We start from the raw sequence: 17,135 nt of genomic DNA, 5'->3' as shown, positions 1-17,135 counted from the left end.
ATACTCCAAGTACTTTTTCTTTGTTCTTTCTTCTACGCATCGCTCTCACTTCTTACTACAAATCTCCTCTTATAGATGTAATAACCCATTCTTCTACTATTACCGTCTCCGATGAAGGGATACATTAGATTTTCCCTGAAACAACTGTAAGACTTTATACATAAAATATAATTCTACCTTTGGCATTAGTCTCTTTATCTTATTCTTTATATATATATATATATATATATATATATATATATATATATATTTGTCAACGGTGGCATCGCGTTGGAGAAGATCGAACATGATCACACACCACGGCAATCCCACCAAACTGAGATCATAACTTTTTTTTTTGCACAAGCGGTCCTTTTGGTGAAGGTTTTAGCTGTTGACCTTTGCTACACCAGGATCGTCTGCGCCTCACGTTGGAGTACAGTACCCACTTTTCATCCATAGTGATTACTGACTCCAACCAATCGAATTTTCGGCTTCACCAGAGCAGACTTTCACATGCAGTGGGTTGCATGTGCTTGTTTCTTCGCTTTAGTCAATTCATGTGGCACCCATTTTCCAAGGTTGCTGTCACAATAGACACATTGGCTACTGCTGATAGTCGGCAACACTGATTGGTTACGAAAATGAAAGTGGCTTGGTTTTCCAAGAACATTCTTACCAATGTATTCTATATATATATATATATATATATATATATCTTGGATTTCGACGTCTACTTTTCCAGGCCTCCGATGAGTTACTTGAACTACTGAATTAGACTTCAACGTGACTAAGTATTATAATCTCACGTGTACCCTTAACATATTCCTTGTTCAACTAAGAACACTTTTATATATTCGACACAAGCTTAAATTTTGAAATTCCTTTTCTCATTCGATGGATTTCTTTATTCTCTATTTACGAATTTCACTTACGAGTCTTTGAGGAAATCCAGGGTATGGAAAAGACATGGCAGGCTGTCATACAAACAAACACTTGTATATTAGTTATTAGATGTAATAAATATACTGTGTTATCTGTTACATATATATATGAAAGGCATTTTGCAATCAAGTGTCCTTCTTGTAGCAGCCAAGTAACCAAAAATTAGATTTGTGTACGCTTCTATGTAAACCATAATCTATTCGAGTATGTTTATTATTATTTCTGATCATTATTATTATTATTATTATTATTATTATTCAGTAGTCTTATTTTTATCACGTGCTTACACTGCACTACTGAGCGTAGCTCTGTGTGCCTTAGGTATGTGCTGTGGTTTGTTGTGATGCTCTTACTTTTATATTTTTATCGTTATTATTTTTATATTATTATCCTTATTATTATTATTGCTATTCTTCTTCTTATTATTATTATTATTATCACATATGTGTGTGTTCGTGTTTGGGTTTGTGCTTATGTATGCGAGTGTACGTATTGTATAATATTTACACTCGCATACATAAGCACAGTATGTATAGTATTGTATAATACTATACACAGTTGGGGACAGAGAGGAAAACAGTGAAACTTATATAAGTATTGATGGACGCTTACGGACTGTTTTGATGAATTTCGCTGCCTCAAACTTGTGAATTATAATATATTATAGTAATTATTACAATTATAAAGATGTTTACAATATCATATCACATATGTTGGGTACATTGTGTCTTTTTTTTGTATCTAGCTTGAAAATAACGGCACCGCACCTGCTTAGAAACGATACACACACACACACACATATATATATAAAGAGAGAGAGAGAGAGAGAGAGAGAGAGAGAGAGAGAGAGAGAGAGAGATGTGTGTGCGCGTGTATATATGGGAGATTTAGGTGTGTGCATATACATACATAAAGGAATATATAATTTCATATGGATTTAAGTAACCAAACACCAGCATACACAGTTAAAAAAATTTATGTAGATACTTGTACATTATAAACATAAACAAAAAACATCAATATACATACACAACAGAAACACACACATGCACACGCAATCTGTCACAGAACCACAGACACATCCACATACTTACAGCGCTTGTATATCTTTTCATGAGAAAGTATTTAAACACTAGATCGAAATATGAAAATGTATTTTTACAATGATGCAAAATGACAGCCGAGAAATAGAATAGCGAAGATTGAAAAACAAATTTGTATTAGGTCCAATCACTCCAGTCTTGCTGTCGTGTAGTTCTGTCATATTCATTTCGACTAAAACATGCCATTATTATAGCATGTAACATCATTAGATTTGACAGTAGAATTACAATGAGAAATCTCTGTCTGCGCTTAGACAGCGGCAAGAATAACAACAATAAATAAATAAATAAATAAATAAATAAATAAATAAATAATAATATTAACAAGAATGACGACGACGATGATGATAATGATTTGTTTTATTTGCCACCAGGACGACGGATGAGAGTGACAATACAACGATATACCTAAAATGTAGTGATTTACATACAAGGAACTGATACAAAATAGAATAGAATATTTACTCTGTATAATAAAACAGAAAAGACATTTTTCGTAGTATAAATCGGCAAAAGAAAAGGATGAGGTTTATCTCATCCACCTGACAAAGGAGAACTTCTAAAGACAATCTTGGAACTCCATCATTCAAGATCTTTCTGAATACCAAAGTTAAGTGCCTTGACGAGACTTCTGTTCTCCGACTTACTGGTCTATACTTAAAGAGATATCATCGACTCTTGCCATTTTTGCAATTTTCTCCCACCTTTCTATAAATTCACTCGAGAACAGCACCTCCCTTTCGATGAGGGCTCTGCCAAAAGAGAACCCCTCTGCACTTATTTTCCTCGCCGAGCTGACTATTTTGCCAGCTCACCACCTTCATAATAATAATAATAGTGATAATAGTCCTTTCTACCATAGACAAAAGGCCTGAAATTTGGGGGGAGGGAACTATTCGATTTCATCGACCCCAGAGTTTCACTGGTACTTAATTTACCGACCCCGAAAGGACGAAAGGCAAAGTCGACCTCGACGGAATTTGAACTCAGAACGTATGAACAGACAAAATGCCACTAAGCACGTTGCCCGGCATGCTAACGATTCTGCCAGCTCGCCGCCTTCATAATAATAATAATAATAATAATAATAATAATAATAATAATAATAATAATAATAATAATAATAATAATAATTATAATTTTGCTCAATACGACAGATTTGCTTACCAGTTGTTTGACTTTCACCAGAAGAGCATGTCCCTTGTTGGCTGACAATATGTGCATCCCTGATCACGAGCAGAAGTATTTGGGGAACATCATAGCCATGTGTCAAGAGGAATTCTTTGAGGTTTGAAGAATTCATCTTGAAAACATGGGTGTTTCGTTCAATATCCTTAAGCAAGCTTTAATCAAAGAAATTTTGAGCGGGATGGGCTACTCGACTTGAAGAAAATTTTAACTGGGACCCACCTGCAAGGTCATGCACTGTCTCGATATGAGATCACGAGCTGGCAGAAGCGTTGGCACGCCGGGCGAAATGCTTAGCGGTATTTCGTCTGCCGTTACGTTCTGAGTTCAAATTCCGCCGAGGTCGACTTTGCCTTTCATCCTTTCGGGGTCGATAAATTAAGTACCACTTACGCACTGGAGTCGATGTAATCGACTTAATCCGTTCGTCTGTTCTTGTTTGTTCCCTCTATGTTTAGCCCCTTGTGGGCAATAACGAAATAGATATGAGATCACCATATCGTGCACATATGGCTGTAATGAATGTGTCTGGTATAACCTTATCAGGCAGTTATTCATGATGGGTATATAGAGCTTCGTGTGTTTGTATCCCAGTATCACTTTGTTGACAAGCAATGCTCTCTCTCTCTCTCTATCTCTCTCTCTCACTCAATAATAGTACAAATCATACCGTTTGGATTTATATACATATACCATATACATATGTATAAGGCGTGCAAAAAGAAATATAAAGAAATTGTTTCACAGAAATATTCCCAAGTAGTGGGGAGAATTTCGATGTCTACCCATACAAAGGTCACCTTGATCATTAAGGTAAATATCCTCTCCCATTCATCATTCTCCAGACTGTAGGCGCATCGTCAGAGTCAGTTCATTCATTCAGACCATAGTCTCCATTCTCTTCTACCTTTAACCATATTTACTGGGCATTAACACTTCAGTTTGCAATCTCATTTTCCATCACTGTTTAAAGTTGAAATCTTTGATGAGCTTTACCCTAAGTCAAATGTGCCACTCTTCAGCCTTTTCAGATTTGTTCACCGTACAAATACTTTCACAAAACCAACAAACGAATAAAGACCGACTTGCCCTCCCGGTCAAAGAAATCGGATCGACGGCTGCCTCAATAGACTTAGCTGATGGCCCACTCCATCTTTCACATGAAAACAAGTAAGCAATGTTCGGAAATTGGGAGAGCGTGTACAGAACAATACTTAATATATTAATGCCCTACCGATTCTGAAAATGTATCGCCCTTCTGGCGAAAATGTTTTCCAAGACATTAACAATGGCCACATTTTGCAAGAGGATTGTAGTCGATTTGTATTAATATTTTAAAACTTATTTGCTCTGGAGGAAATGCGTATGAAGCCTGGCACGTCTACTTACTGTCGTAATGATGATGAATACAATGATGCTAACTATTAAGAAGAAGCAAGCCAGTAAGAGATGGGTTGATGATTAATAATGATGACAACGGCGATGACTATGATAATGATTATAATATTCATGACGATGATGCTGATCATATATTCTTTAAATACTACAAGGGCAACAATGGTAACAACAGCAGGAACACCATCACAAGCAGGTATGTTTGTAGAAAAGTCAACAGACTACTCAGTGTACTGATTAAGATATTATGTTATATTCTGCCTCAGGTCACTAAAAATATATCTTAGTTTGCCAAATGATACGTATACACACACACACACACACACACACACACACACACATATTTAAAATTATATGAAGCAAGTATGTACACAAAGTTACATATATTATAGAGAGAAATATATATATATATATATATATATATTTCTTGTGGTTAGCAGCCGTCACTTCTAAGTGGTTATATATACAGACATACATATATATATATAGAGACATGCATACATACATATATGTACATAATATGTATGTACATATATGTTCGTCATATATATATGAACATATATATGCGTGTACACGCACAAACACACACTCATATAATATATATATATATATATATATATATATATATATATATATATATATATATATATGTTATGTATGTGTATATATGTTATATATATATATATATATATATATATATGTTATGTATATGTATATATGTTATATATATATATATATATATATATATATATATATATATATATATATATATGTTATGTATATGTATATATGTTATATATATATATATATATATATATATATATATATATATATATATATATATATATTTATATATTAATAGAAATATTTTCGTATCTATTTGTTTGCATCCCTGCAAATCTAAATTAAAATCAATTCAAATATTGGAGAACGAAATAGAATGTTTCCTATCCTTTCTACCTTTGTTTCCATATCCTACATTTTGCAGCTCAAACAGTGTATTGATCGATTTCAATGACTCCTGGTGCTATAGCGCAATATTGATCGTTGTACTCCATCTACAAAAATGCCCTTTGCAGCAGGATAAAGGCAAGTACGATGCATCAAGGTCTTCGATTTAATCTGCAGCAATTTCTTCCTGCTTTTGAAATATTTAATCTTCTTACAACTAAATACTTCAGTTAGAGAGCATATTTAAGTACCTAGCCGGTCTCAGCGGGGGAGAAAGCCACTCAAAAACACTTTTCTGAGTTGAAATCTTACCAGTTTTCAAGGATATGTTTCCTTACTACTCAGCAAATAATTTTCGATCAGTTCCTATGTCTATGTTCGTTTTATTTATTTTTGTTTGCTAATTATCGACCCCACATTGATGTAATAGTAAATCATAAGGATGTTTTAATCTATATATCTGAAGTAGAAGTAGCTACTGGACATTGATCTGAGATTATACCGGACATTTTCCATGTCTGTCGCTTCCATTAGTATTGGAAAGCACAACATAAAATTGTCAATTTTCCATTAATTTTCTTTCTATGCATTTCCCGAAAGTTGTAAGAAAACCAAATATGTAAATAATGTAAACTGAAACTTTTTTTGCTGTTTTTTTTAATAAAAGCTTTTAATAAATATATGTACCATTTTCTAATCAATTAATTATGTAGCATAGCAATAAGTGCATTATTAATATTATTAATAATTGTTTGCTATTGAAAATCAAAAGTGCAAAATATAGAAAAAACACTCGTTTTCTTTTTCCTTAAAATATTTACGAGACACAGAGTGAAAATTAAGATTATATGCATTTCTTTGTAGCAAGCTAACGCAATTTGATCAAAACATGTTCTTTTTCATTCCGATTGTATTTCACTATTGAATGAATATGCTTGTACAAAACTGAATATTTAACTTATTTATTCCAGTGATGTTAAGATAATTGATAAACACTGAGTGAAAACGCTTTGGGGTAATAAAATCGTTTACAAGTCTAATTTTACATATGGAAACACTAAAGGTGATGTCAAACTACTGAGTCTGTCTCGATGTGGTTAATTGGCCTGACAGAAATAGCACTGAAATCAATCTCAATTCATATCCAACAATTTTTGAGAAGGCGAGAACATTATACAACATAGTCTAATACAGTCCTAAACGAAGAGGAAGAACAGAGTTGTAATCAATCACAAAAGTTTCGATGAAAGCTGATTTACAAGTTAAAGAAGAACAATAACAAATATCACCAGTGACTGTGTAAAACAATGTTTAAGGCGAAAGTGGAAAGTTGGCAGCAAAACATAATTGTATACCTAAACAGACTGAATTTAGTAAACATTTTGAATAGCAAAAATCGTTTTCTTTGCTGAAATGTTAAATGAAGCTATGGTTAAGGAAGAGAAACATAATACTCTCCAAATGTGTCCTCCATTTTACGTAAAATTGGGAGGAAAACTGAACTTCAGTTGTAAATTGATAAAGCGTAGATATCGCTGTACAATTAAGACGTTCTCATTGCAACTTGATGGTTTGGAGTTCAAATATATCGTTAAGCGCCTCGGGCAAGTTCAGCAGACTTGGGAAAGTCTGCTATTATAAGTTTGCTTACACAAAATGCTTACCAATGAAATTTAGTAGACGGAAGCTGTATGGAAAAACATCGGAGGAGACATCCAGTTTCGAGGGGACAGACCTAATCAATCGACTACATTAACACCACCACCTCCTTCTCCTCCTTAAAATAGTTAATAAACTGCTATCTCTGTAAGCATTCTGGACTGGCTTCTGCTCCAACAATAGGTTCTCTTCTTCCCCGTTACCGTATGAGACCTTAAAGATTCCATAAGTACTGATATTCTGCATTTGACTTGACCATTAATAAAAGTATATTTTGTAATATAACCGATGGCGTTTCAGAATGCAAACGCACACTAAGGCTACTGGTAAATTTATGCAATGATTTTGAAAGATGTAGTAATGGAGAAAGATTTCTCTCCTGACAATATGATATATGTGCAGGCATTGCTGTGTAGCTAAGAAGTTCACTTCGCAATTCACACTTCCAATTCAGTACGTTGGGCAAATGTCTTGTATTATTACACCGACAGATATTTAGCGAGTGAATTTGGAAGATGGAAACCGTGAAGATGTGTGTGTGTGCGTGTGTACACAACATGCATATATATTGTGATTGTCTCTCACCGCTTGATAACTTGATAAGTGATGTTGGGATATATCCCTCCAAACTTCGCTTAAAAGAGAACGATATAATAAGACTTTAAACAACTTTTGGAGTAAAATCATTAAATCAAAGCGCATGCGTGTTAACAGCCAATTGATTGAAATAGGTATAATAGTGAAAGAACAAATATTATTTTTGGTGCCAGAGAACAGCCGTATCTGGTTACTTAACAAAATGTTACTCACCAACAAGCTCCTGCCGTGTTACGTCCTGTTTATGTTACTTCTACCGTTACTACAAAACATCCTTGTTCCTTTGAACTAACTAGTTATGTGAAATATCCGCCGGAGACACTTGACACATCTGCTTTGTCTAATTCATTTCATCTTGAATTGAAAGCTGTATGCTAAAAGTTTTACCCTAACCTTCTCTAGAATAACAGTTCTCTGCAAATGTTATTCGACTACTCCATTTACACGCATCGCTCTACAAAACTATAAGCTGAACAATAACTATGGACAGTGTTCCTTTTACTTCGTTCTAAACAATGATTGTTTATATGAATGAAATCAAATAATAAACAAACACTATATGAGCATTTTGTTGTTTCTTTAACATATTTTATAGGCTCGTTTATATTATTAAGGCAATACAAAAACTGTCAAGGGTGAAATATAAATAAACTTTAGAAAACATTAAATTATTTGACTACTTGAAAATAAAACATAATAAAAGAAATTATAAATGAGGCGAATAAACGCAGTTTTGTTGAATTACAAAAGAAAATTACTAAGAATTGAATACAGCTGAAATGAAGATGAGCTATCGTTTTTTACTTTATTTTTTTCTGGGGATGGAAATAAACAAATAAATATTTTAAATCTAAAGACTAATTTTAGAAGAAATTTTAGCTAAAATAAACGAATTTAAAAATAGTGTAAAAAATAATTCAAATTTCAAAAAATGTACTCAGAAAAGAATTGTTTATTTAAAACGCTAAAATGACAATCTAAAGCCAAATGAAATTATAGTCTCTTAAACTGGTGAAATGAATTATCTAATTAAGAAAATAGGATTGTTTCCTTCGTAGAATATGGAGGGGGCAGATATCGGAATCTTTGACTTGCGAAAAAAGATACTGTATTCAATAGATGGATTCTAACTGCAACAATTAGAGTTTATAAACTAAGTGAGCGAGATTCTGTTGAACGTAAATTTGAAGACCAGCTTTACTACTTAGTCGACTCATTAAGTTAAAATATCTATTTACATGTCCCAAAGCATTTTTTCAAATCTAGATTTAGAATTTGTTGAAAAAGAAAAAGGGGGAAAAAGGCAAACAGTGTGTTGAATGACTAACCAATAAATGAATGAATGAATAAATACAACTGAAAAGACAGAAAGCTAAAAATGGATTAAGCTTATGATTTCAACTAATATTTTTAACTATATTAAGATTATTTAATTCATCATTCTTTTTAATTAAATTAACCCAATTTCAGAATGTCTTTATCAAATAAACTTGGTTTATCTTCACGATTTATTTAAATGTAATTTTAAAATAATTTTAGTAACTGATTTTTGTTTTGAGGCTAGAGAACTACACATATGAATAAAAACATTGACTTCTATTATCTCACATGTACGAGAAACATTTTATTTTTTCTTTACAATACTAGATAGAAATATCTTCGAACATATCAATACCCTTCAGTTTTTTAAGCAATTGCTGTTTTAACCCCAAATCAACAATGATTGAGTATATATATATATATATCCTGAAAACGATTCAGCTGTTATTGTTTGCTTTAAATTCCAATTATCATAATGTTGCTTTACATGCAGTATGTATGTTTCCTTAACGGTTCGGAATCATTTGAGGGCAATTTGGCCGCTAATCTTATAAGATGGAGGAATTGCATACAGGCTAAGTTGTTAAACTTCTAAGGATAATATGTCGCACCAAACTAATCAAGAAACACATATGATCAAAGAAGTTCCTGTTATGACCACACAAGAACATAACACACTGCTCGGTGCGAGAATCGAACCAACAATCTAACGATCATGACGAGTCTCACGCCCAACAGTGACATCATACCTTAACTAAAGAATACTGCTGGACAAATTATTTTTCTTTTAACATGATGTCAATTCCGATAGAGTAGACCTATCATCAGAAAGCAATGATGTAATACAGTATCACGTGTCCTTGTCATATTTAAGATAGTGGTGGGGAGGTTTGAGAGAAACTTAGCTGCTTTTACAAGCTCACCGATTAGACATTTACAGGCACACATCCTGTAGGTATGTATTTGAACTGGAGACGCGGGTATCAAAATCATACTGATCGCACAGCATATCAATATTCTACCGTAGCCTCAGATCTACCAAAACTTCGTTATTGACATTTATTTGAAGGAAAGTGTATGAATCCTATGTAAGGATCGGTTCGTTCTTCATGCAGGTCGACAGACTTAATCCATAACCCGATTTAACGAAACGACATGACACTTAGTGACATTAAGGATAGCACAATCTTTGTTGCGAGTATTTGACTCAATTACTCAGTGTGAGGATAAAATTCTAGCCATTTTTAACAGATCTAAAGGCATTTATTACCGACATAGGAATGGCCGTTCCTACACTGACTAAGATTTCAATATACAAAGTAAAATTTATCAGATTTAGATGTGGATTTTAGACAACATTATGATGTTTTATAGTATATATTCATACAAGCATACGTATAAAAATCGATTATATATGTGTATTTGTACGTATGTTTGTGCGAGTATATAATAACTACGTGATGCCACACAACTGTACAATTTTCTCAATGAATTTTGAATATATTCAAATGCCTTTGAAGGAATACATGGATGTAGTGGAGAAACTGTACAGTCAAAGCAATATCTATTCCTCATTATAAAGCACTGATTTCTTTCTTGAAGTGTATCCAACACGAACCATGTTCTGGTTAATGTATGTGTGATTGTGTGTGTTATGCAACAACAGTGGAGGCGCAATGGTACAGTGGTTAGGGAAGCGGACATGCGGTCATAGGATCGCGGTTTCAATTCCCAGACAGGGCTTTGTGAGTGTTTATTGAGCGAAAACACCTAAAGCTCCACGAGGCTCTGGCAGGGAATGGTGGCGAACCCTGCTGTACTCTTTCACCACAACTTTCTCTCACTCTTACTTACTGTTTCTGTTGTGCTTGTAATTCAAAGGTTCAGCCTTATCACACTGTATCACGCTGAATATGCCAGAGAACAACGTTAGGGGTACACGTGTCTGTGGAGTGCTCAGCCACTTGCACGTTAATTTCACGAACAGGCTGTTCCGTTGATCGGATCAACTTGAACTCTCGACGTCGTAAGCGACGGAGTGCCAACAACAACATGCAACAACACAGCGTAAATCAGCAGAACTGAACTAAATTTCAATATTACAAATCCTTACTGTGTGTAAAAGTAACACTGGTAATACTTTCTTTTTAAGCTGTTAATGCATAGCAAAGTGAGGGTGTTAGTCTACAGACGAACCGTTCCACAACTTCTATAATCCTCAAGATTTCATCCCTAACCAGTAACAATCTATCAAACGATTGTCTACCCTGTTTTTCTGCACATAATATACACATGATGTTTTTGTAATTATTCACCACAGAGTGAGGCTTTGTATAGTTTAGATATATTTCAATAATTATGATTTACGCTGTGTTTTGTATAAAAAAAGTTAATTAATGACGAGCAGTCAAATGCGCAAATATGCAAATAAATCAGTTCGCCATAAGCCTGCTTTATTTACCAGCTGACCTGCTGGGAATGACTTGTCTGAAGAGTGATCAACCACCGTGAAACGAACCGTTAAGAGATGCCCTTAATCTTTTATCTCTGCATCAATGGCATAAAATACGCTTGCATTTGTATTTGACTAAAAGAATCGCTGTAATATCCACACAGATGAGCATATGGAAATAAATACTTATATACGAACACTATGTAAATATATACATAGACTAACATATATGCACACTTGCGAATATACAGGTGCACCTACATATACAAATGTTCACATGAAACATATACACACCTACAAAAAATAAAAACATACATACAAATTTATATATCCTTACATATATACAAATATCCCTAGCTAGCTAAATCAGTGAGTTTATATTGTCAGGTGTGCCCTAAGTAACAAATATGATACATATATGTGAGTTCTATATGTATAATTGAGAAAATGAATACAACACGTGCTCACTTTCGATATTATGTATATATATATATATATATAAATATGCGTAGGACTTCATGGCTTTTATTTCTCTAAACATTTGTGATTTGTATCCGTGTTGCCTACGTATGGAAGAAACGGTATTACTTCACAAAGTAGGATTACTATAAAGTTTATATGAAGTGAATAAATTCAATTATCGTATTGCACCAGAATAGAAAAACCATAAATAGTCATATGAAAAGAAAACCTCGATGCGATTCACTTTGTAAATCTTTGAAAGAATCTGGTGAACCATAAGATACTGTATGTTGTAGAATAGGTGAATGTTTCATGTTTCATGTACATAGCAATGTATCAATTTACTTAACTATGCGATTAGTGACGAGATATGGAACATATATATTGTTGATAATCTGATTTTCATTTTTGGAATTTCTTTATAGATATTGATATTGAGACATTGTCAAATAGACATTTACAGCGCAGCTGTGTATTAGGTGCGCTGGAAAAACACACACATAAAATCGCATTTCCATATCTATGAACACAAGCATGTATATAAGAATGTATATAGACAAACACAACATACACACACACGTACATACATATATTATATATGTACACATACAGACATATTTATATACACAAACTCAAATATTCGCATAGATATACATATATAGCTCAAAAATATATATGTATGTGCAATAGTATAGACACATACGCATAGATAAACGTATAGATACGTGCATATATATATATGTGTGTGTGAGTGTGTATTATTAATACATACATGTCTTTATATATATGAATGTATATATTATGGTTTATATACAGTATTAATACGCACACACACATATATAGGTATGTACACATCCACACTCTCAGGCACAAAATATATGTTTATGCTTGTACACATTCATAGCAAATATAAACAATGGTAGTTCCGTTCTCATGTGAAGTGAGGTTAAGCGAAACGATGTACGACACTACTTTTAGGTAGAGTGCAATAATATACAATGAAAGCTATATGTCTGTGCGTAGTATTTGGCCTTTCCTCACTGCAGTCCTATACACGCGACTATATTACTGGTGTAAGAAATGAGAGTATTCTGCCCTAGTGTTAACTTTCAAGAAATTATGGCACACATATTTGGATACATATATATTACTTTATTTGCGGGTTAACAACACGGCCAACGGTTTCATACGAAGGGATTTTCTCATACATAAAGGAGACGAGTTGCAGCACTTACAGGTAGCACCGTTAAACAATTGTGGAGGTCTCTTGACATGAAACATTTGGTTGCCTTGTTAACCCCAGAAATAAACAATATATATATATATATATATATATATATATATATATATATATGTGTGTGTGTGTATATATATATATATATATATGTGTGTGTGTGTGTGTCTCACCAAATGCGGTATTGGGCATAAAGTATTGTCAATCCACAAATAAAATATATATTCACCAATGCATTTTTGAGCTCTCATCATCACTGTTCGCCACTATCGTTTCGAATAATATATTTCGTGTCTTTGTTAAGTAGTTACCTTCACTTTTTAAAGCGACATTGTTCGTTCTTACTCCATGCGACGTTGGTGTCATATAAATTTATATGAATGTAGACACTTAATTACCTCTGTCCCATATTGTAGGAATGAACCAAGAACCTATTTTTTTGTATCAAAACTAAATTCTTAATTCAGTTTTGGAAAATGTGTCTGTGTCTGATCATACCTACACTCTTAGTGTTTGAAATATAAAACTACACAAAGTAAGTCACGCCCTAATCTAACAATATCTCTTCTGCACCAACGCAGATTTTAATTTTATACGCATTTTACCAGGATATTCTCTTCCATCAACGTATATTACTTCAGGTGTACTATCCCTTCTTTTACAATAAAACTAAAAGTAAATATAAAATTTCATATATATATATATGAATAAAATTTTATACATACATACATACATACATACATACATACATACATACATACATACATACACGAGAATCAACTTTTTGCTTTGTTTATTTCCAGAATACGTTAAACAAATCGTATATTTTATCTCTTACCAATTAATTGTAATGTCTAGGGAGATTGCTAGTAGCTTACAAAGCTGTAGGTTTTGTTATTTAAAAAGTCAGCCAATTATTGCACCCCCACGCACACAAACTACAGACAAGTACTCATACACATATGAGCTAATATACAGACATGCTGAAAATTTCTGGAGTAAACACGTGATTCTCTGTTAATAGAATCGTCTAGCTTCCCATTTCTTCAAATCTCAGGAAGATATGCAGTTGTAGTCAAGTAAAATACACAACCACACACATATATGTAATTATTAATCGTAGATTACTAACCTATAAAACAATTCCGATCACATTCTTCAGTTTATTACTATTTTTTCATAAGATAAATTTCTCAATGTGGAAATTGTTTCTAAATTTCGGTATCTTACCCTATTTCCCAAAGTATTAAACACAAACGGGCACATCGAATATATGTTCTTGCATAATGCTTTGCGGTGAGGTCAACGAAATACTCGCAAATTTCTAAGAAACAAAATTACTGAATGTCCAGTGATATCGAAAATCTTTTTGAGGAAAATACTGTCCTAGACACAAATGACCGTTCCATTCCTTTATCCACGTATGCGTGGTCGTGCATACATTTGGTAAGCTTTCTATGATGACCCTATGCAATAATGTTTACCCGGTGGTTGAAAAACAAGCACAAATTTTCTACAAGTTATACTGACACGATTTATAAATAAATGACATTACTTACATGGAGTTAGTGAATGTCCACATAGATATGTGTAAAATCCTTTACTCAGAAGAGCCTTTAGATTCTCCTCCACAAATGAAGCACTGCAAACAAAAAAATAATTAAAAGAATTATTACAGAGTAAATGAAATTCTAATGAACAATAGGAATACAAAGAATTTAATATACCAAATTACATAGCAGCACAGAAACAAAATGAACACAGTAAATACAGCAATAAAAATACCTAGTTATAACAAATGATCCACACAATATGTAATATATGAACAAAACAACACTGGATATAGGATAGGTGACTATGTTATTTTCAATATCATCCAACAGAATATTATATGCATTATATTCCATCATCATATATTATTAACGTACTACAAAAACAAAGTAATTATCAAAATCATCATCAAAGTCACTATCAAAAGACCACAAAGCTTGGATGCCGCCCATTCAATTTTCGATAATTAATGTCATTTACCAATATATTTGTACAAATTTAAATAGTAAACACCAAGATTGTATTTATTAACATAGTTAGACAGATGCTACATTTTGTATACTGCTTGCCGTACATGTACAATAAGGCATCACCACAACGCAAAACAAAAAGGAGTCCAAGAGAAATCAAACTGCTCGAACAAGTTCGTTGTCGTCAAAGACCCCACTAACAACGACCATATTTCTTTTTAGCATGATAATTAGTATATTTTATTCATTATTTTTGTAGTTATCTGCCATTTTATAATGATTACACATAGGCTATTGTTTCCGTTCTTTAAATAGGAAATTTCAATTCCTCAAGAAATACTGATGAACAAATTTTACGTGCATTAATACTTGCATAATGTTTTTCACCAATGTTCTTTTTTTTTTCTCTTATTTTGATTATTTCCCTTAGCTCGATTTTCCTTATGCGATAGACTAATTAGCACAGTGTTAAGCCATAAAAGTTATATTACAAGCAAACTAAGATAGAAAGCTGTTTACAAAGCTAGCTAGCGCTAGCTAGAGAATAGGCTCATACCAGACAGTTACGGAAAATCTATATTGTAAATGCTGAAAGAAATCTGATGTTAACGATCAGAACGAATATGTCGTTTTTCAGAAGATCATCTCATATAATAATAATAATGATGATGATGATGATGATGATGATGATGATGATGATGATGATGATGATGATGATGATGATGATGATGATGATATACCTACGCCCTGATGCAGTACCAGACAATAGCTCTCATAGTTTCTCATCTGAACTGACTGGAAGCGTAATCATGTACGCTGTTTTGTCTTGGTATAAAAGAGGGACTACAGCAAATATTCTGCTCAATACCACAGATTTGCTTATCAGTTGTTTGACCTTAATCAGTTGAGCATGTCCCTTAGTGGCTGACGATATGTGCACCTCTGATCACGAGCAGAAGTAGTGGGGGAGCATCATAGACATATGCTGAGAGGAATTTTGGGGGTTTGGATAATTCACCTCTGGAAACATAGGTGTTTCGTTCAACATCCTTAAACAACCCTTACTCAGGGACCTTTGAACAGGATGGGCAACTCCATTTGAGGAAGATTCTAACTGGGCCCCACCTGCAAGGTCATGCACTGTTTATCTTGATATGTGATCATCATATCGCACACATGGTTCTGATGCATGTGCCTGGTGTACCCTTATCAGACGGGTTGTCATGATGGGTATATTGGGCTTCGTATATTTTACTCCAATGTCACTTTGATGGCAGGCATTGCTCTCTCACTCAATAATAATGAAGGTTTCAAATTTTGCGACATGAGTAGCCATTTTTGGGAAAGTGGATTAGTCGATTACGTCTAACCTAGTGTTCAGCTGGTACTTATTTTATAGAAACCGAGAGGATGAGAAGCAAAGTCGAGCTCAGCGGAATTTGAACTTAGGACGTAGCGACGGACGAAATACCTATTTCTTTACTGCCCACAAGGGGCTACACACAGAGAGGACAAACAAGGACAGACAAACGGATTAAGTCGATTACATCGACCCCAGTGCGTAACTGGTACTTAATTTATCGACCCCGAAAGGATGAAAGGCAAAGTCGACCTCGGCGGAATTTGAACTCAGAACGCAGTGGCAGACGAAATACCGCAAAGCATTTCGCCCGGCGTGCTGACGTTTCTGCCAGCTCGCCGCCTTCGACGGACGAAATACCGCTAAGCATTTCGTCCAGCGTACTAAGTATTCTACCAACTCGCCGCCTTAATAATAATAATAATAATAATAATAATAATAATAATAATAATAATAATAATAATAATAA

General features: G+C 33.7%; 1 protein-coding gene across 2 annotated transcripts in view; it reads right to left on the bottom strand.

Annotated features, from left to right (window-relative positions):
- LOC106868277 (uncharacterized) overlaps positions 1 to 17,135 on the bottom strand; it is a 274,739-nt gene that overhangs the window by 166,945 nt on the left and 90,659 nt on the right. For both annotated transcript variants that reach the window (XM_052971148.2, XM_052971145.2), the window contains exon 2: positions 14,845 to 14,927. The gene's annotated coding sequence lies outside the window, so the exon portion shown is untranslated. The remainder of the gene's footprint in view (positions 1 to 14,844; positions 14,928 to 17,135) is intronic.

Source organism: Octopus bimaculoides, chromosome 1, assembly GCF_046866305.1.
Source record: "Octopus bimaculoides isolate indiv1 chromosome 1, ASM4686630v1, whole genome shotgun sequence".
NCBI classification, from domain to species: Eukaryota; Metazoa; Mollusca; class Cephalopoda; order Octopoda; family Octopodidae; genus Octopus; species Octopus bimaculoides.
The sequence above is the reverse complement of the archived record's forward strand: the minus strand, read 5'-3'. Positions and strand labels throughout refer to the sequence as shown.